This window comes from Musa acuminata, chromosome BXJ1-11 (genome assembly GCF_036884655.1).
Source record: "Musa acuminata AAA Group cultivar baxijiao chromosome BXJ1-11, Cavendish_Baxijiao_AAA, whole genome shotgun sequence".
Classification (NCBI taxonomy): Eukaryota; Viridiplantae; Streptophyta; class Magnoliopsida; order Zingiberales; family Musaceae; genus Musa; species Musa acuminata.
In genome coordinates this window covers 9,416,977-9,438,628 of record NC_088337.1, presented here as the reverse complement: position 1 = coordinate 9,438,628, position 21,652 = coordinate 9,416,977, and the positions used below count along the sequence as shown (strand labels likewise).

General features: G+C 33.7%; 9 non-coding genes across 9 annotated transcripts; all 9 read left to right on the top strand.

Annotated features, from left to right (window-relative positions):
* The first annotated feature begins 4,292 nt into the window (after positions 1–4,292).
* TRNAI-AAU (transfer RNA isoleucine (anticodon AAU)) lies at positions 4,293–4,366 on the top strand. Its single transcript has one exon. It is a non-coding gene; the product is annotated as a tRNA-Ile (tRNA).
* Positions 4,367–4,945: 579 nt separating this feature from the next.
* TRNAI-AAU (transfer RNA isoleucine (anticodon AAU)) lies at positions 4,946–5,019 on the top strand. Its single transcript has one exon. It is a non-coding gene; the product is annotated as a tRNA-Ile (tRNA).
* A 1,117-nt stretch (positions 5,020–6,136) lies between these two features.
* Positions 6,137–6,210, top strand: TRNAI-AAU (transfer RNA isoleucine (anticodon AAU)). The gene has a single exon. It is a non-coding gene; the product is annotated as a tRNA-Ile (tRNA).
* Positions 6,211–7,888: 1,678 nt separating this feature from the next.
* TRNAI-AAU (transfer RNA isoleucine (anticodon AAU)) lies at positions 7,889–7,962 on the top strand. Its single transcript has one exon. It is a non-coding gene; the product is annotated as a tRNA-Ile (tRNA).
* Positions 7,963–10,144: 2,182 nt separating this feature from the next.
* TRNAI-AAU (transfer RNA isoleucine (anticodon AAU)) lies at positions 10,145–10,218 on the top strand. The gene has a single exon. It is a non-coding gene; the product is annotated as a tRNA-Ile (tRNA).
* A 1,009-nt stretch (positions 10,219–11,227) lies between these two features.
* TRNAI-AAU (transfer RNA isoleucine (anticodon AAU)) lies at positions 11,228–11,301 on the top strand. Its single transcript has one exon. It is a non-coding gene; the product is annotated as a tRNA-Ile (tRNA).
* Positions 11,302–11,656: 355 nt separating this feature from the next.
* On the top strand, positions 11,657–11,730 carry TRNAI-AAU (transfer RNA isoleucine (anticodon AAU)). Its single transcript has one exon. It is a non-coding gene; the product is annotated as a tRNA-Ile (tRNA).
* Positions 11,731–12,040: 310 nt separating this feature from the next.
* Positions 12,041–12,114, top strand: TRNAI-AAU (transfer RNA isoleucine (anticodon AAU)). The gene has a single exon. It is a non-coding gene; the product is annotated as a tRNA-Ile (tRNA).
* A 326-nt stretch (positions 12,115–12,440) lies between these two features.
* Positions 12,441–12,514, top strand: TRNAI-AAU (transfer RNA isoleucine (anticodon AAU)). Its single transcript has one exon. It is a non-coding gene; the product is annotated as a tRNA-Ile (tRNA).
* The last annotated feature ends 9,138 nt before the right edge of the window (positions 12,515–21,652 follow it).

Below are 21,652 nucleotides of genomic sequence, written 5' to 3'. Positions count from 1 at the left end.
CAAATCTCACGAATTATTTATTTTTTATAAGACCAAATGAAAATTGTGAGACTCACCTATCATTAATATAATTTGTTAGTTCTTAAATTATAATAATTTGATAGACTTACAAGCTCAGTTGGTTAGAGCACCATCGTCACAAATTTAAGAGTTGTAGTTGGCCTATTAGCTCAGTTGGTCAGAGCATAGTGCTAATAACGCGAAGGTCACAGGTTTGAGACCAGCATGGGCCAAATCCCATAAAGTATATGTGTTTTTATCCATAATCAAATGGATATCGTGGGACTCATTAGACATCATAGTAATCTTTTGGTCGATCCAATCGGTTGGTTAGAGCAGTGCCTATAAGTTTAGTTAGTTAGAGCGTCGTGCTAATAAAACGAAAGTTATAGGTCACAGGTTTGAGACCAGCATAGGCCAAATCCCATAAAGTATATGTGTTTTTATCCATAATCAAATGGATATCGTGGGACTCACTAGACATCATAGTAATCTTTTGGTCGATCCAATCAGTTGGTTAGAGTAGTGCCTATAAGTTCAGTTAGTTAAAGCGTCGTGCTAATAAAACAGAAGTTATAGGTTCGAGACTTGCATTCTCTCAGTTGGTTAGAGCAATGCCTATAAGTTCAGTTAGTTAGAGTATCGCGCTAATAATGCGAAAGTTATTGGTTCGAGACCTGCATGGGTCAAATCCCATGGATTATTTATTTTTTATAAGACTAAATGGAAATTGTGAGACTCACTTATCATTAATACAATTTGTTAGTTCTTAAATCATAATAATTTGACGAACCTACAAGCACAATTGGTTAGAACACCATTGTCACAAATTTAAGAGTTATAGTTGGCTTATTATCTTAGTTGGTTAGAGCATCGTGCTACTAAAGCGAAGGTCGCAAGTTCGAGACCTACATGGGCCAAAACCTATAATGTATCTATGTTTTAATCAATGATCATATGGATATCGTGGGACTCACTCGACATTATAGTAATCTTTTGGTCGATCCATTCAGTTAGTTAGAGCGTCATGCTAATAACGTGAAAGTTATAGGTACGAGACCTGCATTCTCTCAGTTGGTTAGAGTAGTATCTATAAGTTCAGTTAGTTAGGGCATAGTGCTAATAATGCGAAAGTTATAGGTTCGATACCTGCATGGGTCAAATACCACATCTTATTTATTTTTTTAAAGACCAAATAAAAATTTTGAGACTAACCCATCATTAATATAATTTGTTAATTCTTAAATCATAATAATTTTACCGACCTACAAGCTTAGTTGTTTAGAACACCATCGTCGATTGTTAGAGCGTCGTGCTAATAACGTGAAGGCCGTAGGCTCGAGATCTTTATGGGCCAAATCCCATAAAATATCTGTGTTTTAATCCATGATCAAATGGATATCATGGGACTTTCTCGACATAATAGTAATCTTTTGGTTGATCTATTCAGTTGGTTAGAGCAGTGCCTATAAGTTCAACTAGTTAGAGCGTCGTGCTAATAATACAAAAGTTATAGGTTCGAGACCTGCATTCGCTCAGTTGGTTAGAGCAGTGCCTATAAGTTTAGTTAGTTAGAGCGTAGTGCTAATAACGCGAAAGTTATAGGTTCGAGAACTGCATGGGTCAAATCCAATGAATTATTTATTTTTTATAAGATCAAATGAAAATTGTGAAATCACTCATCATTAATACAATTTGTCAGTTCTAAAATTATAATAATTAGTTGTTTGCTTATTAACTCAGTTGGTTACAATGTTGTGCTAATAACGCGAAGGTCGTAGGTTCAAGACCTAGATGGGCCACCAAATCCCATAGTTGGTTGTAGGTTCAAGACCTAGATGGGCCACCAAATCCCATAGTTGGTCGTAGGTTCAAGACCTACATGATCCAAATCCCATATACTATTTGTGTTTTATATGATCAAATAGATATCGCATGGGTCAAATCCCACGAATTATTTATTTTTTATAAGACCAAATGGATATCATGAGACTCACCCATCATTAATATAATTTATCAGTTTTTAAAAAGAACCAAAATTAATGGTAACAAACCACAAATCTAAAAACTATGATTATTATATTTTTATAATTTATTTAAGGATTTTATTTAATTTTTTTGTATAACTATAAAATATTCGACATCATAGTAATTTTTTAACTGACCTATTAGCTTAGTTGGTTATAGGATATTGGTCACAAATTTAAGACTCATAGGTGGCTTGTTAGCTTAGTTTAAAGTGTTGAGCTAATAATACAAAGGTCACAAGTTTGAGACCTTCATGAGCCAAATTTTATTAATTATTTCTTCTTTTACAAGACAAGGGCTCACCCATCATTAATATAATTTATCAATTCTAAAAAAGAATCAAAATTAATGGTAACAATCCTCAAATCTAAAAACCATGATTATTATATTTTTATAATTTGAAGGGTTTTATGTAATTTTTTTATATAACTATAAAATATTCGACATCATAGTAATTTTTTGGCTGACCTATTAGCATAGTTGGTTATAGGATATTGGTCACAAATTTAAGACTCGTAGGTAGCTTGTTAGCTTAGTTGTTTAAAGTATAGAGCTAATAATGTGAAGGTCGCAAGTTTGAGACTTTCGTGGGCCAAATTCTATTAATTATTTTTTCTTTTACAAGATGAGTACTCAGCCATCATTAATATAATTTTAATCATTTTTTCAAGAAGAATTAAAATTAATGATAACAAGCCTCAAATCTAAAAACCATGATTATTATATTTTTACTAATTTATTTAAGAAGTTTACATAATTTTTTTTTGTAGAACTATAAGATATTCAATATCATAATAATTTTTTGACTGACCTACAAGCTTAGTTGGTTAGAACATCATCGTCACAAATTTAAGAGTTGTAGGTGGCATATTATCTCAGTTGGTTAGAGTGTTGTACTAATAACATGAAGGTCACAGGTTTGAGACCTGCATGGGCCAAATCCCATAAACTATTTGTGTTTTACTTGATCAAATGAATATCATGGGACTTACTTGACATTACAGTAATCTTTTGATCGACCTATTCGCTAAGAAGGTTAGAGCAGGGCCTATAAGTTTACTTAATTAGAGCATCGTGCTAATAACGTGAAAGTTATTAGTTTGAGACCTGTATGGGCCAAATCCCATGAATTATTTATTTATTATAAGACCAAATGGATATGGTGAGACTCACTCATCATTAATACAATTTGTCAGTTCTTAAAAAGAACCAAAATTAATGGTAACAAACCTCAAATCTAAAAATCATGATAATTATATTTTTATATTTTATTTAAGGGTTTTATGTAATTTTTTTATAACTATAAAATATTTGACATCATAGTAATTTTTGGCTGACCTATTAGCTTAGTTGGTTTTAGGATATTGGTCACAAATTTAAGACTCGTAGGTGGCTTGTTAGCTTAGTTGGTTAGAATGTCGTGCTAATAATGCGAAAGTTATAGGTTCGAGAGACTTGCATTCGCTCAATTGGTTAAAACAGTGCTTATAAGTTCAGTTAGTTAAAGCGTCATGCTAATAACATGAAAGTTATTGGTTTGAGATTTGCATTCGCTCAGTTCGTTAGAGCAATGCCAATAAGTTCAGTTAGTTAGAGCATCATGCTAATAACGCGAAAGTTATACGTTCGAGACTTGCTTGTGTCAAATCCCACGAATTAATTTTTTTTATAAGACCAAATAGAAATTTTGAGATTCACTCATCATTAATACAATTTGTTAGTTCTTAAATCATAAGAATTTGATGGACCAACAAGCTCAGTTGGTTAGAGCACCATTGTCACAAATTTAAGAGTTGTAGTTGGCCTATTAGCTCAGTTGGTTAGAGCGTAGTGCTAATAACGCGAAGGTCACAAGTACGAGACCAGCATGGGCCAAATCCCATAAAGTATCTCACTCGACATCATAGTAATCTTTTGATCGATCCAATCGGTTGGTTAGAGCAGTGCCTATATGTTTAGTTAGTTAGAGCATCGTACTAATAACGCGAAAGTTATAGGCTCGAGACCTGCATTTCCTCAGTTGGATAGAGCAATGCCTATAAGTTCAGTTAGTTAGAACGTTGTGCTAATAACGCAAAAGTTATAGGTTCGAGACCTGCATGGGATAAATCCCATGAATTATTAATTTTTTATAAGACCAAATGGAAATTGTGAGACTCACCCATCATTAATATAATTTGTTAGTTTTTAAATCATAATAATTTGACCAACCTACAAGCTCGGTAGGTTAGAGCACCATTATCACAAATTTAAGAGATGTAGTTGGCCTATTAGCTCAGCTGGTTAGAACGTCGCGCTAATAACGCGAAGGTCGTAGGTTTGAGACCAGCATAGGCCAAATCCCAAAAAGTATTTGTGTTTTAATCCATTATCAAATGGATATTGTGGGACTTAGTCGTCATCATAGAAATCTTTTAGTTGATCCATTCGGTTGGTTAGAGCAGTGCCTATAAGTTCAGTTAGTTAGAGCGTAGTGCTAATAACACGAAAGTTATAGGTTCGAGACCTACATGGGTCAAATCCCACGAAGTATTTATTGTTTATAAGACCAAATAGAAATTGTGAGACTAACGTGAAGACATTATAGTAATCTTTTGGTCGATCCATTCGGTTGGTTAGATCGTCGTCTTAGTAACGCGAAGACATTATAGTAATCTTTTGGTCGATCCATTCGGTTGGTTAGAGCAATGCGTATAAGTTAAGTTAGTTAGAGCATCATGGTAATAATGTGAAAGTTATAGGTTCGAGACCTGCTTTGGTCAAATCCCATGAAATTTTTTTTTTATAAGACCAAATGGAAATTGTGAGCCTCACCCATCATTAATACAATTTGTTAGTTCTTAAATCATCATAATTTGACCGACCTACAAGCTTAGTAGGTTAGAGCACCATTGTCACAAATTGAAGAGTTGTAGTTGGCCAATTAGCTCAGTTGGTTAGAGCGTCGTGCTAATAACGCGAAGGTCGTAGGTTTGAGACCTACATAGGCCAAATCTTATAATGTATCAAGGATTAAAAGGATATCGTGGGACTCACTCGACATTATAGTAGTCTTTTGGTCGATCCATTCGGTTAGAGCAGTGCGTATAAGTTCAGTTAATTAGAGCGTCATGCTAATGATGTGAAAGTTATAAGTTCGAGACTTGCTTTGGTCATATACCATGAATTATTTTTTTTTTATAAGACCAAAAGAAAATTGTGAGACTCACCCATCATTAAAACAATTTGTTAGTTCTTAAATCATAATAATTTGACTGACCTACAAGCTCAGTAGGTTAGAGCACCATTGTCACAAATTGAAGAGTTGTAGTTGGCCTATTAGCTCAGTTGGTTAGAGCATCGTGCTAATAACGCTAAGACATTATAGTAATCGTTTGGTCGATCCATTCGGTTGGTTAGAGCAGTGCTTATAAGTTCAGTTAGTTAGAGCGTAGTTCAAATAATGCGAAAAGTATAAGTTCGAGACCTGCATTCGAGCAGTTGGTTAGAGTAGTGCTTATAAATTCAATTAGTTAGAGCGTCGTACTAATAATGCGAAAGTTATATGTTCGAGACCCACATGGGTCAAATCCCACGAAAAATTTATTTTTTATAAGACCAAATGGAAATAGTGAGACTCACCCATCATTAATACAATTTGTTAGTTCTTAAATTATAATAATATGACCGACCTATAAGCTCAGTAAGTTAGAGCATCATTGTCACAAATTAAAGAGTTATAGTTGGCCTATTAGCTCAGTTGGTTAGAGCGTTGTCCTAATAACACGAAGGTCGCAGGTTTGAGGCCGGCATGGGCCAAAACCTATAATGTATCAATGATAAAATGGATACCGTGGGACTCAATCGACATCATATTAATCATTTGGTCGTTCGCTCTTAGTTAGAACACCATCGTCAATTGGTTAGAGCGTCTGCATTCTCTCAGTTGGTTAGAGCATTGCCTATAAGCTCAGTTAGTTAGAGCGTCGTGCGAATAACGCGAAAGTTATTGGTTCGAGACTTGCATTGGTCCAATCCAACGAATTATTTATTTTTTATAAGACCAAATGGAAAACCTACAAGATCAGTAGGTTAGAGTACCATTGTCACAAATTAAAAAGTTGTAGCTGGCCTATTAGCTTAGTCGGTTAGAGCGTCGTGCTAATAATGCAAAGGTCGTAGGTTCGAGACCTGCATAGGCCAAATCTTATAATGTATCGAGGATTAAATGGATATCGTGGGACTCACTCGACATTATAGTAGTTGGTCGATCCATTCGATTGGTTAGAGTAATGCGTATAAGTTCAGTTAGTTCGAGCGTCATGCTAATGTATCTATGTATCTTTGGTCAAATCCCATGAATTATTATTTTTTTATAAGACCAAATGGAAATTGTGAGACTCACCCATCATTAATACAATTTATTTTAATGTATCTATGTTGTAATACATGATCAAATGGATATCGTGAGACTCACTCGACATTATAGTAATCTTTTGGTCGATCCATTCGTATGGTTAGAGTAGTGCCTATAAGTTCAGTTAGTTAGAGCATCATGGTAATAATGCGTATAAGTTCAGTTAGTTCGAGCGTCATGCTAATGGCGTGAAAGTTATAGGTTCGAGATCTGCTTTGGTCAAATCCCATGAATTATTATTTTTTTATAAGACCAAATGGAAATTGTGAGACTCACCCATCATTAATACAATTTATTTTAATGTATCTATGTTGTAATACATGATCAAATGGATATCGTGAGACTCTCTCGACATTATAGTAATCTTTTGGTCGATCCATTCGTATGGTTAGAGTAGTGCCTATAAGTTCAGTTAGTTAGAGCATCATGGTAATAATGCGTATAAGTTCAGTTAGTTCGAGCGTCATGCTAATGGCGTGAAAGTTATAGGTTCGAGATCTGCTTTGGTCAAATCCCATGAATTATTATTTTTTTATAAGACCAAATGGAAATTGTGAGACTCACCCATCATTAATACAATTTATTTTAATGTATCTATGTTGTTATACATGATCAAATGGATATCGAGAGACTCACTCGACATTATAGTAATCTTTTGGTCGATCCATTCGTATGGTTAGAGTAGTGCCTATAAGTTCAGTTAGTTAGAGCATCATGGTAATAATGTGAAAGTTATAGGTTCGAGACCTGCTTTGGCCAAATCCCATGAAATTATTTTTTATAAGACCAAATGGAAATTGTGAGCCGCACCCATCATTAATACAATTTGTTAGTTCTTAAATCACAATAATTTGATGGACCTACAAGCTCAGTAGGTTAGAGCACCATTGTCACAAATTGAAGAGTTGTAGTTGGCCTATTATCTCAATTGGTTAGAGCGTCGAGCTAATAACGCGAAGACATTATAGTAATCTTTTGGTCGATCCATTCGGTTGGTTAGAGCAGTGCTTATAAGTTCAGTTAGTTAGATCGTCGAGCAAATAATGCGAAAGTTATAAGATCGAGACCTGCATTCGCGTAGTTGGTTAGAGTAGTACCTATAAGTTCATTTAGTTAGAGCGTCGTACTAATAATGCGAAAGTTATAGGTTCGAGACCTGCATGGGTCAAATCCCACAAATTATTTTTTCTTATAAGACCAAATGGAAATAGTAAGACTCACCATCATTAATACAATTTGTTAGTTCTTAAATCATAATAATATGACCGACCTACAAGCTCAGTAGGAAAGTTATTGCCTATAAGCTCAGTTAGTTAGAGCATCATGCTAATAACACGAAAGTTATTGGTTCGAGAACGGCATTAGTCTAATCCCACGAATTATTTATTTTTTATAAGACCAAATGGAAAACCTACAAGTTCAATAGGTTAGAGCACCAGTGTCACAAATTTAATTGTTATAGTTGGCCTATTAGCTCAGTAGGTTAGAGCGTTGTGCTAATAACGCGAAAGTCGCAGGTTCGAGACCTGCATGGGCCAAATCTTATAACTTATCGAGGATAAAATGGATATCATGGGACTCACTCGACAGTATAGTAGTCTTTTGGTCGATCCATTCGGTTGGTTAGAGCAATGCATATAAGTTAAGCTAGTTCGAGCGTCATACTAATGACATGAAAGTTATAGGTTCGAGACCTGCTTTAGTCAAATCCCATGAATTATTATTTTTTTTATAAGACCAAATGGAAATTGTGAGACTCACCCATCATTAATACAATTTGTTTTAATGTATCTATGTTGTAATCCATGATCAAATGGATATCGTGAGACTCACTCGACATTATAGTAATCTTTTGGTCGATCCATTCGTATGGTTAGAGCAGTGTCTATAAGTTCAGTTAGTTAGAGCATCATGGTAATAATGTGAAAGTTATAGGTTCGAGACCTGCTTTGGCCAAATCCCATGAAATTATTTTTTATAAGACCAAATGGAAATTGTGAGCCGCACCCATCATTAATACAATTTGTTAGTTCTTAAATCACAATAATTTGATGGACCTACAAGCTCAGTAGGTTAGAGCACCATTGTCACAAATTGAAGAGTTGTAGTTGGCCTATTATCTCAATTGGTTAGAGCGTCGAGCTAATAACGCGAAGACATTATAGTAATCTTTTGGTCGATCCATTCGGTTGGTTAGAGCAGTGCTTATAAGTTCAGTTAGTTAGATCGTCGAGCAAATAATGCGAAAGTTATAAGATCGAGACCTGCATTCGCGGAGTTGGTTAGAGTAGTGCCTATAAGTTCAATTATTTAGAGCGTCATACTAATAATGCGAAAGTTATAGGTTCGAGACCTGCATGGGTCAAATCCCACGAATTATTTTTTCTTATAAGACCAAATGGAAATAGTAAGACTCAGCATCATTAATACAATTTGTTAGTTCTTAAATCATAATAATAAGACCGACCTACAAGCTCAGCAGGAAAGTAATTGCCTTTAAGCTCAGTTAGTTAGAGCGTCATGCTAATAAAACGAAAGTTATTGGTTCGAGACCTATATTAGTCTAATCCCACGAATTATTTATTTTTTATAAGACCAAATGGAAAACCTACAAGTTCAATAGGTTAGAACATCATTGTCACAAATTAAAGAGTTGTATCTGGCCTATTAGCTTAGTTGGTTAGAGCGCTAATAACAGGAAGGTCGCAAGTTCGAGACCTGCATGGGCCAAATCTTACAATGTATCGAGGATTAATTGGATATCGTGGGACTCACTCGACAGTATAGTAGTCTTTTGGTCGATCAATTCTAAAAGTTATAGGTTCGAGACTTGCTTTGGTCAAATCCCATGAATAATTTTTTTTTTTCATAAGACCAAATGGAAATTGTGAGACTCACCTATCATTAATACAATTTGTTTTAATGTATCTATGTTGTAATCCATGATCAAATGGATATCGTGAGACTCACTCGACATTATAGTAATCTTTTGGTCGATCCATTCGTATGGTTAGAGTAGTGCCTATAAGTTCAGTTAGTTAGAGCATCATGGTAATAATGTGAAAGTTATAGGTTCGAGACCTGCTTTGGTCAAATCGCATGAAATTATTTTTTATAAGACCAAATAGAAATTGTGAGCCTCACCCATCAGTAATACAATTTGTTAGTTCTTAAATCATAATAATTTGATGGACTATCGAGCTAATAACACGAAGACATTATAGTAATCTTTTGGTCGATCCATTCGGTTGGTTAGAGCAGTGCTTATAAGTTCAGTTAGTTAGAGCGTCGAGCAAATAATGCGAAAGTTATAAGATCGTGACCTGCATTCACGCAGTTGGTTAGAGTAGTACCTATAAGTTCAATTAGTTAGAGCATCGTACAAATAATGCGAAAGTTATAGGTTTGAGACCTGCATGGGTCAAATCCCACGAATTATTTTTTCTTATAAGACCAAATGGAAATAGTAAGACTCACCATCATTAATACAATTTGTTAGTTCTTAAATCATAATAATATGACCGACCTACAGGCTCAACAGGAAAGTTATTGCCTATAAGCTCAGTTAGTTAAAACGTCATGCTAATAACACAAAAGTTATTGGTTCGAGACCTGCATTAGTCTAATCCCATGAATTATTTATTTTTTATAAGACCAAATGGAAAACCTACAAGTTCAATAGGTTAGAGCACCATTGTCACAAATTTAAGAGTTGTAGTTGGCCTATTAGCTCAGTTGATTAGAGCGTCATGCTAATAACACGAAGGTCGCAGGTTCGAGACCTGCATGGGCCAAATCTTATAATGTTTTGAGGATTAAATGGATATCCTGCTTTGGTCAAATCTCGTGAAATTATTTTTTATAAGACCAAATGGAAATTGTGATCCTCACCCATCTTTAATACAATTTGTTAATTCTTAAATCACAATAATTTGATGGACCTACAAGCTCAGTAGGTTAGAGCACCATTGTCACAAATTGAAGAGTTGTAGTTGGCCTTTTATCTCAGTTGGTTAGAGCGTCGAGCTAATAACGCGAAGACATTATAGTAATCTTTTGGTCATTCCATTCGGTTGGTTAGAGCAGTGCTTATAAGTTCAGTTAGTTAGAGCGTCGAGCAAATAATGCGAAAGATATAAGTTCGAGACCTGCATTCCCACAGTTGGTTAGAGTTGTGCCTATAAGTTCAATTAGTTAGAACGTCGTACTAATAATGCGAAAGTTATAGGTTTGAGACCTGCATGGGTCAAATCCCTCGAATTATTTATTTTTTATAATACCAAATGGAAATAGTGAGACTCACCCATCATTAATACAATTTGTTAGTATTTAAATCATAATAATATGACCAACCTACAATCTCAGTAGGTTAGAGCATCATTGTCACAAATTAAAGAGTTATAGTTGGCCTAGTACCTCAGTTAGTTAGAGTGTCGTCCTAGTAACACGAAGGTCTCAGGTTTGAGGCCTGCATAGGCCAAAACCTATAATGTATCCATGATTAAATGGATACCGTGGGAGTCACTCGACATCATAGTAATCTTTTTGTCGTTCGCTCTTGGTTAGAACATCATCGTCAATTGGTTAGAGCGTCTGCATTCTCTCAGTTGGTTAAAGCATTGCCTATAAGCTCAGTTAGTTAGAGCGTCTAGTTAGAGCGTCGTGCTAATAACGCGAAAGTTATTGGTTCGAGACCTGCATTGGTCCAATCCCACGAATTATTTATTTTTTATAAGACCAAATGGAAAACCTACATGTTCAGTAGGTTAGAGCACCATTGTCACAAATTTTAGAATTGTAGTTGGCCTATTAGCTCAGTTTGTTAGAGCGTCGTGCTAATAACGCGAAGGTCGTAGGTTCGAGACCTGCATGGGACAAAACTTATAATGTATCGAGGATTAAGTGGATATCGTGGGACTCACTCGACATTATAGTAATCTTTTGGTCGATCCATTTGTATGTTAGAGCGTCGTGCAAATAATGCGAAAGGTATAAGTTCGAGACCTGCATTCGCGTAGTTAGTTAGAGTAGTGCAAATAATGCGAAAGGTATAGGTTCGAGACCTGCATGAGTCAAATCCCTCGAATTATTTATTTTTTATAAGACCAAATGGAAATAGTGAGACTCACCCATCATTAATACAATTTGTTAGTTCTTAAATCATAATAATATGACCAACCTACAAGCTCAGTAGGTTAGAGCATCATTGTCACAAATTAAAGAGTTGTAGTTGGTCTATTAGCTCAGTTGGTTAGAGCGTCGTTCTAATAACGCGAAGGTCGCAGGTTTGAGGCCTGCATGGGCCAAAACCTATAATGTATCCATGATTAAATGAATACCGTGGGACTCACTCGACATCATAGTAATCTTTTTGTCGTTCGCTCTTGGTTAGAACACCATCGTCAATTGGTTAGAGCGTCTGCATTCTCTCAGTTGGTTAAAGCATTGCCTATAAGCTCAGTTAGTTAGAGCGTCGTGCTAATAACACGAAAGTTATTGGTTCGAGACCTGCATTGGTCCAATCCCACGAATTATTTATTTTTTATAAGACCAAATGGAAAACCTACATGTTCAGTAGGTTAGAGCACCATTGTCACAAATTTTAGAGTTGTAGTTGGCCTATTAGCTCAGTTGGTTAGAGCGTCGTGCTAATAACGCGAAGGTCGCAGGTTCAAGACCTGCATGGGCCAAATCTTATAATGTATCGAGGATTAAGTGGATATCGTGGGACTCACTCGACATTATAGTAATCTTTTGGTCGATCCATTCGTATGTTAGAGAGTAGTGCCTATAAGTTCAATTAGTTAGAGCGTCGTACTAATAATGCGAAAGTTATAGATTCGAGACCTATATGAGTCAAATCCCTCGAATTATTTATTTTTTATAAGACCAAATGGAAATAGTGAGACTCACCCATCATTAATACAATTTGTTAGTTCTTAAATCATAATAATATGACCAACCTACAAGCTCAGTAGGTTAGAGCATCATTGTCACAAATTAAAGAGTTATAGTTGGTCTATTAGCTCAGTTGGTTAGAGCGTCGTTCTAATAACGCGAAGGTCGCAGGTTTGAGGCCTGCATGGGCCAAAACCTATAATGTATCCATGATTAAATGAATACCGTGGGACTCACTCGACATCATAGTAATCTTTTTGTCGTTCGCTCTTGGTTAGAACACCATCGTCAATTGGTTAGAGCGTCTGCATTCTCTCAGTTGGTTAAAGCATTGCTTATAAGCTCAGTTAGTTAGAGCGTCGTGCTAATAACGCGGAAGTTATTGGTTCGAGACCTGCATTGGTCCAATCCCACGAATTATTTATTTTTTATAAGACCAAATGGAAAACCTACATGTTCAGTAGGTTAGAGCACCATTGTCACAAATTTAAGAGGTGTAGTTGGCCTATTAGCTCAGTTGGTTAGAGCGTCGTACTAATAACACGAAAGTTATTGGTTCGAGACCTGCATTAGTCCAATCCCACAAATTATTTATTTTTTATAAGACCAAATGGAAAACCTACAAGTTCAATAGGTTAGAGCACCATTGTCACAAATTTTAAAGTTGTAATTTGCCTATTAGCTCAGTTGGTTAGAGTGTTGTTCTAATAACGCGAAGGTCGGAGGTTCGAGACCTGCATGGGCCAAATCTTATAATGTATCGAGAATTACATGGATATCGTGGGTCTCACTCAACATTATAGTAGTCTTTTGGTCGATCCATTCGGTAGCATGACGTGAAAGTTATAAATTCGAGACCTGCTTTGGTCAAATCCCATGAATTATTTTTTTTTATAAGACCAAATGAAAATTGTGAGACTCACCCATCATTAATACAATTTGTTTTAATGTATCTATGTTATAATCCATGATCAAATGGATATCGTGAGACTCACTCGACATTATAGTAATCTTTTGGTTGATCCATTCGTATGGTTAGAGCAGTGCCTATAAGTTCAGTTAGTTAGAGCATCATGGTAATAATGTGAAAGTTATAGGTTCGAGACCTGCTTTGGTCAAATCCCATGAAATTTTTTTTTTATAAGACCAAATGGAATATATGAGCCTCACCCATCATTAATACAATTTGTTAGTTCTTAAATCATAATAATTTGACCGACCTACATGCTCAGTAGGTTAGAGCACCATTGTCATAAATTGAAGAGTTGTAGTTGGCCTATTAGCTCAGTTGGTTAGAGCGTCGTGCTAATTACGCAAAGACATTATAGTAATCTTTTGGTCGATCCATTCGGCTGGTTAGAGCAGTGCTTATAAGTTCAGTTAGTTAGAGCGTCGTGCAAACAATGCGAAAGGTATAAGTTCGAGGCCTACATTCGCTTACTTGGTTAGAATAGTTACTATAAGTTTAGTTAGTTAGAGCATAGTGGTAATAACGTGAAAGTTATAGGTTCGAAACCTGCATGGGTCCAATCCCACGAATTATTTATTTTTTATAAGACCAAATGAAAATTGTGAGACTCACCTATCATTAATACAATTTGTTAGTTCTTAAATCATAATAGTTTGACCGACCTACAAGCTCAGTAGGTTAGAGCACCATTGTCACAAATTGAACGGTTGTAGTTGGCCTATTAGCTCAGTTGGTTAGAGCATCGTGCTAATAACGCGAAGACATTATAGTAATCGTTTGGTCAATCCATTCGGTTAGTTACAGCAGTGCTTATAAGTTCAGTTAGTTAGAGTATCGTGCAAATAATGCGAAAGTTATAGTTTCGAGACCTACATTCGCTTAGTTGGTTAGAATAGTTACTATAAGTTTAGTTAGTTAGAGCGTCGTGCTAGTAATGCGAGCTTGTAATGCGAAAGTTATTGGTTCGAGACCTGCATTCGCTCAGTTGGTTAGAGTAGTGCTTATAAGTTCAGTTAGTTAGAGCGTCGTACTAATAACGCGAAAGTTATAGGTTCGAGACCTGCATTCGCTCAGTTGGTTAGAGCAGTGCTTATAAGTTCAGTTAGTTAGAGCGTCGTACTAATAACGTGAAAGTTATAGGTTCGAGACCTGCATTCGCTCAGTTGGTTAGAGCAGTGCTTATAAGTTCAGTTAGTTAGAGCATCGTACTAATAACGCGAAAGTTATAGGTTCGAGACCTAAATGGGTCAAATCCCACAAATTATTTATTTTTTATAAGATCAAATAAAAATTATGAGACTCACCCATCATTAAAACAATTTGTTAGAGCTAATAACAAATGGATATCGTGGGACTCACTCGATATCATAGTAATCTTTTGGTTGATCCTTTCGGTTGGTTAGAGCTAATAACGTGAAAGTTATAGTTTCCATTCGCTTAGTTGGTTAGAATAGTTACTATAAGTTCAGTTAGTTAGAGCATAATGCTAATTGACCGACCTATAAGTTCAGTTAGTTAGAGCGTCGTACTAATAACGCGAAAGTTATTGGTTCGAGACCTGCATTCGCTCAGTTGGTTAGAGCAGTACTTATAAGTTCAGTTAGTTAGAGCGTCGTACTAATAACGTGAAAGTTATAGGTTCGAGACCTGCATTCGCTCGGTTGGTTAGAGCAATGCTTATAAGTTCAGTTAGTTAGAGGTTCGAGACCTGCATTCGCTCAGTTGGTTAGAGCAATGCTTATAAGTTCAGTTAGTTAGAGTGTCGTACTAATAATGTAAAAGTTATAGGTTCGAGACCTACATGGGTCAAATCCCACAAATTATTTATTTTTTATAAGATCAAATAAAAATTATGAGACTCACCCATCATTAAAACAATTTGTTAGTTCTTAAATCATAATAATTTGACCGACCTACAAGCTCCGTTGGTTAGAGCATCATCATCACAAATTTAAGAATTGTAATTGTCCTATTCACTCAGCTGGTTAGAGCGTTGTGCTTATAACACGCAGGTCATAGGTTTGAGACTTGCATGGGCCAAATCCCAAAAAGAATTTATGTTTTAATCCATGATCAAATAGATATCGTGGGACTCACTCGATATCATAGAAATCTTTTGGTCGATCCTTTCGGTTGGTTAGAGCTAATAACGTTATATTCGCTTAGTTGGTTGAGACCTGCATGGGTCAAATACCACATCTTATTTATTTTTTATAAGACCAAATTGAAATTTTAAGACTAACCCATCATTAATATAATTTGTTAATTCTTAAATCATAATAATTTGACAGACCTACAAGCTCAGTTGAGTAAAGCGTCGTGCTAATAACGTGAAGGGTCAAATCCCACGAATTATTTATTTTTTATAAGACCAAATAAAAATTATGAGACTCACCCATCATTAAAATAATTTGTTAGTTCTTAAATCATAATAATTTGACTAACCTACAAGCTCAGTTGGTTAGAGCACCATCATATCAAATATAAGAGTTATAATTGCTTCATTCGCTCAGCTGGTTAGAGCGCCATGCTAATTACACGCAAGTCACAGGTTCAAGACCTGTATGGGTCAAATACCATATCTTATTTATTTTTTATAAGACCAAATAGAAATTTTGAGACTAACCCATCATTAATATAATTTGCTAATTTTTAAATCATAATAATTTGACCGACCTACAAGCTCAATTGGTTAGAACACCATTATCAATTGGTTAGAGCGTCGTGCTAATAACGTGAAGGTCGTAGGTTCGAGATCTACATGGGTCAAATCCCATAAAATATTTGTGTTTTAATCCATGATCAAATGGATATCGTGGGACTTACTCAACATAATAGCAATCTTTTGGTCGATTTATTCGGTTGGTTACAGCAATGCCTATAAGTTCAATTAGTTAGAGCGTCGTGCTAATAACGTGAAAGTTATAGGTTCGAGACCTGCATTCGCTCAGTTAGTTATAGCAGTGCTTATAAGTTTAGTTAGTTAGAGCATAGTGCTAATAACGCTAAAGTTATAGGTTCGAGACCTGTATGGGTCAAATCCCATGAATTATTTATTTTTTATAAGACTAAATGGAAATTGTGAGACTCACTCATCATTAATACAATTTGTCAGTTCTAAAATTATAATAATTTGACCGACCTACAAGCTTAGTTGGTCAGAGCACATTCGTCACAAATTTAAAAGTAATTATTTACTTATTAGCTCAGTTGGTTACAATGTTGTGCTAATAATGCGAAGGTCGTAGGTTCAAGACCTACATGGGCCAAATCCCATATACTATCTATGTTTTACATGATCAAATGGATATCGCATGGGTCAAATCCCACAAATTATTTATTTTCTAAATACCAAATGGATATCATGAGACTCACCCATCATTAATATAATTTATCAATTTTTAAAAAGAACCAAAATTAATGGTAACAAACCTCAAATCTAAAAACTATGATTATTATATTTTTATAATTTATTTAAGGATTTTATTTAATTTTTTTTGTATAACTATAAAATATTCGACATCATAGTAATTTTTTAACTGACCTATTAGCTTAGTTGGTTATAGGATATTGGACACAAATTTAATACTCATAGGTGGCTTATTAGCTTAGTTGTTTAAAGTGTTGAGCTAATAATACAAAGGTCGCAGGTTTGAGACCTTCATGAGCCAAATCTTATTAATTATTTCTTCTTTTACAAGACGAGGGCTCACCCATCATTAATACAATTTGTCAATTCTAAAAAAGAATCAAAATTAATGGTAACAAACCTCAAATCTAAAAACCATGATTATTATATTTTTATAATTTGAAGGGTTTTATATAATTTTTTATATAACTATAAAATATTCGAAATCATAATAAAATTTAGGCTAACCTATTAGCTCAGTTATGTTAGAGCATCGTGTTGAAACACGTTTTAATCCATGATCAAATAGATATCGTGGGACTCACTCGACATTATAGTAATCTTTTGGTCAATCCATTTGGTTAGTTAGAGCAATGCCTATAAGTTCCAATTAGTTAGAGCGTCGTTCTAATAATGTGAAAGTTATAGGTTGCTTTGATCAAATTCTATGAATTAATTTTTTTTATAAGACCAAATAGAAATTATGAGACTCACCCATCATTAATACAATTTGTTAGTTTTTAAATCATAATAATTTGTTAGTTAGTTAGAGTACCATCGTCACAAATTTAGAAGTTGTAGTTGGTATATTAGTTTAGTTGGTTAGAGACTTGCATGGGCCAAATATCATAAAGTATTTGTGTTTTAATCCATGATCAAATGAATATCGTGGGATTCACTTGACATAATAGTAATCTTGGTCGATCCATTTGGTCGCAGACTTTCATGGGTCAAATCCTATTAATTATTTTTTCTTTTACAAGACGAGGTCTCAGCCATCATTAATACAATCTTAATCATTTCTTCAAGAAGAATCAAAATTAATAATAACAAGCCTCAAATCTAAAAACCATGATTATTATATTTTTACTAATTTATTTAAGAAGTTTATATAATTTCTTTTTTAGAACTATCAAGTATTCAATATCATAATAATTTTATAACCAACCTACAAGCTCGGTTGGTTAGACCATCGTCGTCATGAATTTAAGAGTTGTAGATAGTTTATTAGCTCAGTTGGTTAGAGTGTTGTGTTAATAATGCAAAGGTTGCAAGTTCGAGACCTGCATAGGCAAATCTCATAAATTATCTATGTTTTACATGATGCTTAGTTGGTTAGAGCATTACCTATAAGTTCAGTTAGTTAGAGCATGGGCCAAATCCTTTAATTTATTTATTTTTTATAAGACCAAATATATATCATGAGACTCACCCATCATTAATACAATTTGTTAGTTCTTAAAAAGAACCAAAATTAATGGTAACAAACCTCAAATCTAAAATCCATGATTATTATATTTTTATAATTTATTTAAGGGTTTTATGTAATTTTTTTGTATAACTATAAAATATTTAATATCATAGTAATTTTTTGGCTGACCTATTAGCTTAGTTGGTTATAGGATATTGGTTACAAATTTAAGATTCGTCGGTAGCTTGTTAGCTTAGTTGTTTAAAGCGTTGAGCTAATAATACGAAGGTCGTAAGTTTGAGACCTTTTTGGGCCAAATCCTGTTAATTATTTTTTGTTTTACAAGATGAGGACTCAATCATTATTAATACAAATTTAATCATTTCTTCAAGAAGAATCAAAACTAATGATAACAAGCCTCAAATATAAAAACCATGATTATTATATTTTTACTAATTTATTTAAGAAGTTTATATAATTTCTTTTTGTAGAACTATCAAGTATTCAATATCATAAAAATTTTATGACCGACCAACAAGCACAGTTGGTTAGAGCATCGTTGTTACAAATTTAAGAGTTGTAGGTGACATATTAGCTCAGTTGGTTAGAGTGTTGTACTAATAACATGAAGGTTATAGGTTTGAGACCTGCATGGGCCAAATCCCATAAACTATTTATGTTTTACCTGATCAAATGGATATCGTGGGACTTACTCGACATCATAGTAATCTTTTGGTCGACCTATTCGCTTAATAGGTTAGAGCAGGGCCTATAAGTTTAGTTAGTTAGAGCATCGTGCTAATAACGCGAAAGTTATAAGTTCGAGACTTACATGGGCCAAATCCCATGAATTATTTATTTTTTATAAGACCAAATGGATATCGTGAGACTCACCCATCATTAATACAATTTGTCAATTTAAGAACCAAAATTAATAGTAACAAACCTCAAATCTAAAAACCATGATTATTATATTTTTAATAATTTATTTAAGAGGTTTATATAATTTTTTTTTAGAACTATAAAGAATTCAATATCATAATAATTCAATATCATAACAAGCTCAGTTGGTTTAAGACCTGCATGGGAGAAATCCCATGAATTATTTGTGTTTTACAAGATCAAATATATATCGTGGGACTCACTCGACATCATAGTAATCTTTTGGTCGACCTATTCACTCATTGGGTAGAGCAACTTCGTTATAGATTTAAGACCTCTGAGTGGCCTTTTCGTTCAGTTGGTTAGTGCATCATGTGGTTTTAGGTTCGAAACTTGCATGGGTCAAATCTCCTGAATTATTTATTTTTTACAAGACAAAATGGATATCATGGGATTCACCCATCATTAATACAATTATAGCCATTTCTTAAAAAGAATCAAAATTAATGGTAACAAACCTCTAGTCTAAAAACCATGATTATTATACTTTAATAATTTATTTATGGGTTTTATGTTTTTGTTTTAAACTATAAAAGATTCGACATAATAGTAATCTTTTGGCCGACCTATTAGCTCATTTGGTTAGAGCATCTTGGTCACAAATTTAAGACTTGTAGGTGGCATATTAGCTTAGTTGTTTAGAGTTTTGAGCTAATAACATGAAGGTCACAAGTTTAAGGTCTACATGGGCCAAATCATGTTAATTATTTTTTCTTTACAAGACCAAAATGGACATCATGGGACTCACCCATTATTAATACAATTTTAGTCATTTCTTAAAAAAGAATAAAAATTAATGATAACAAACCTCAAATCTAAAAACGATCATTATTATATTTTTAATAATTTATTTAAGAGGTTTATATAATTTTTTTTATAGAACTATAAAAGATTCAACATCATAATAATTTTTTGGTTGACCTATTAGCTCAGTTTGTTAGAGCATCTTTGTCACAGATTTAAAACTTATAGGTCGCCTATTAGCTCAGTTAATTAAAGCGTCATGCTAATGTGAAGGTCTTAGGTTTAAGATATGTATGGGCCAAATCCCATAAGTTATTTTTTTTATAAGACCAAATGGACATCATAAGACTCACCCATCATTAATACAATTTGCTATTTCTTAAAAAAAATTAAAATAATGGTAACAAACCTTAAATTTAAAAACCATGATGATTATATTTTAATAATTTATTTAAGGGTTTTATGTAATTATTTTGTAAACCTATAAAAGATTCGACATCATAGTAATCTATTGGCAGACCTAGTAGCTTAGTTGGTCATAGTATCTATCTCATAAATTTAAAACTTGTCAATATCATGTTAGCTTAGTCGTTTATAATGTTGAGCTAATAACATGAAAGTCACATGTTCGAGACTTACATGGGCTAAATTTTATTAATTATTTTTTTTTATAAGACCAAATGGACATCATGGGACTCACCCATCATTAATACAATTTTAGTCATTTCTTAAAAAAAAAATTAATGGTAACAAATCTCAAATCTAAAAATGATGATTATTATATTTTTAATAATTTATTTAAGGGGTTTATATAATTTTTTTTTGTAGAACTTTAAAAGATTCAACCTCATAATAATTTTTTGGCCAACCTATTAACTTAGTTGGTTAGAACATCTTTGTCACATATTTAAAACTTGTAGGTAGCCGATTAGCTCAGTTATTTAGAGCGTCGTTTTAATAATGCGAATGTCGTAAGTTTGAGACTGCATGGGCCAAATCCCATAAATTATTCTTTTTATAAGACCAAATGAACGTCATACGACTCACTTATCATTAATATAATTTATCATTTCTTAAAAAGAATCAAAATTAATGGTAACAAACCTCAAATCTAAAAACCATGTTTACTATATTTTAATAATTTATTTAAGGGTTTGATGTAATTTTTTTCGTAAAATTATAAAAGATTCCACTTTATAGTAATCTTTTGGCCGACCTATTAGCTAAGTTGGTTATATTATCATGGTCACAAATTTGAGACTTGTAGGTGGCCTGTTAACTTAATTGTTTAAAGTTTTGAGCTAATAACGTGAAGGTTGAAAGTTCGGAGACCTACATGGGCCAAATCTTATTAATACTTTTTTTCTTTTACAAGACCAAATGAAAATCGTAGGACACACTCATCACTAACACAATTTTAATCATTTCTTTAAAAAAAATCAAAATTAATAGTAACAAATCTCAAATCTAAATACCATGATTATTATATTTTTAATAATTTATTTAAGGGGTTTATATAATTTCTTTTGTAAAACTATAAAAGATTTAACATCATAATAAATTTTTGATTGACCTACTAGCTCAATTGGTTAGAGCATCAAGATTGCAAGTTCAAGACCTGCATGAGCCAAATCCTATAAATTATTTTTTTTTACAAGACCAAATAGATATCATGGGACTCACCCATCATTAATACAATTTTAGTTATTTCTTAAAAAAATCAAAATTAATGGTGACAAACCTCAAATCTAAAAACCATGATTAGTATATTTTTAATAATTTATTTAAAGGTTTCATATAATTTTTTTTATAAAACTATAAAAAAATTGACATTATAGTAATCTTTTGGCTGAC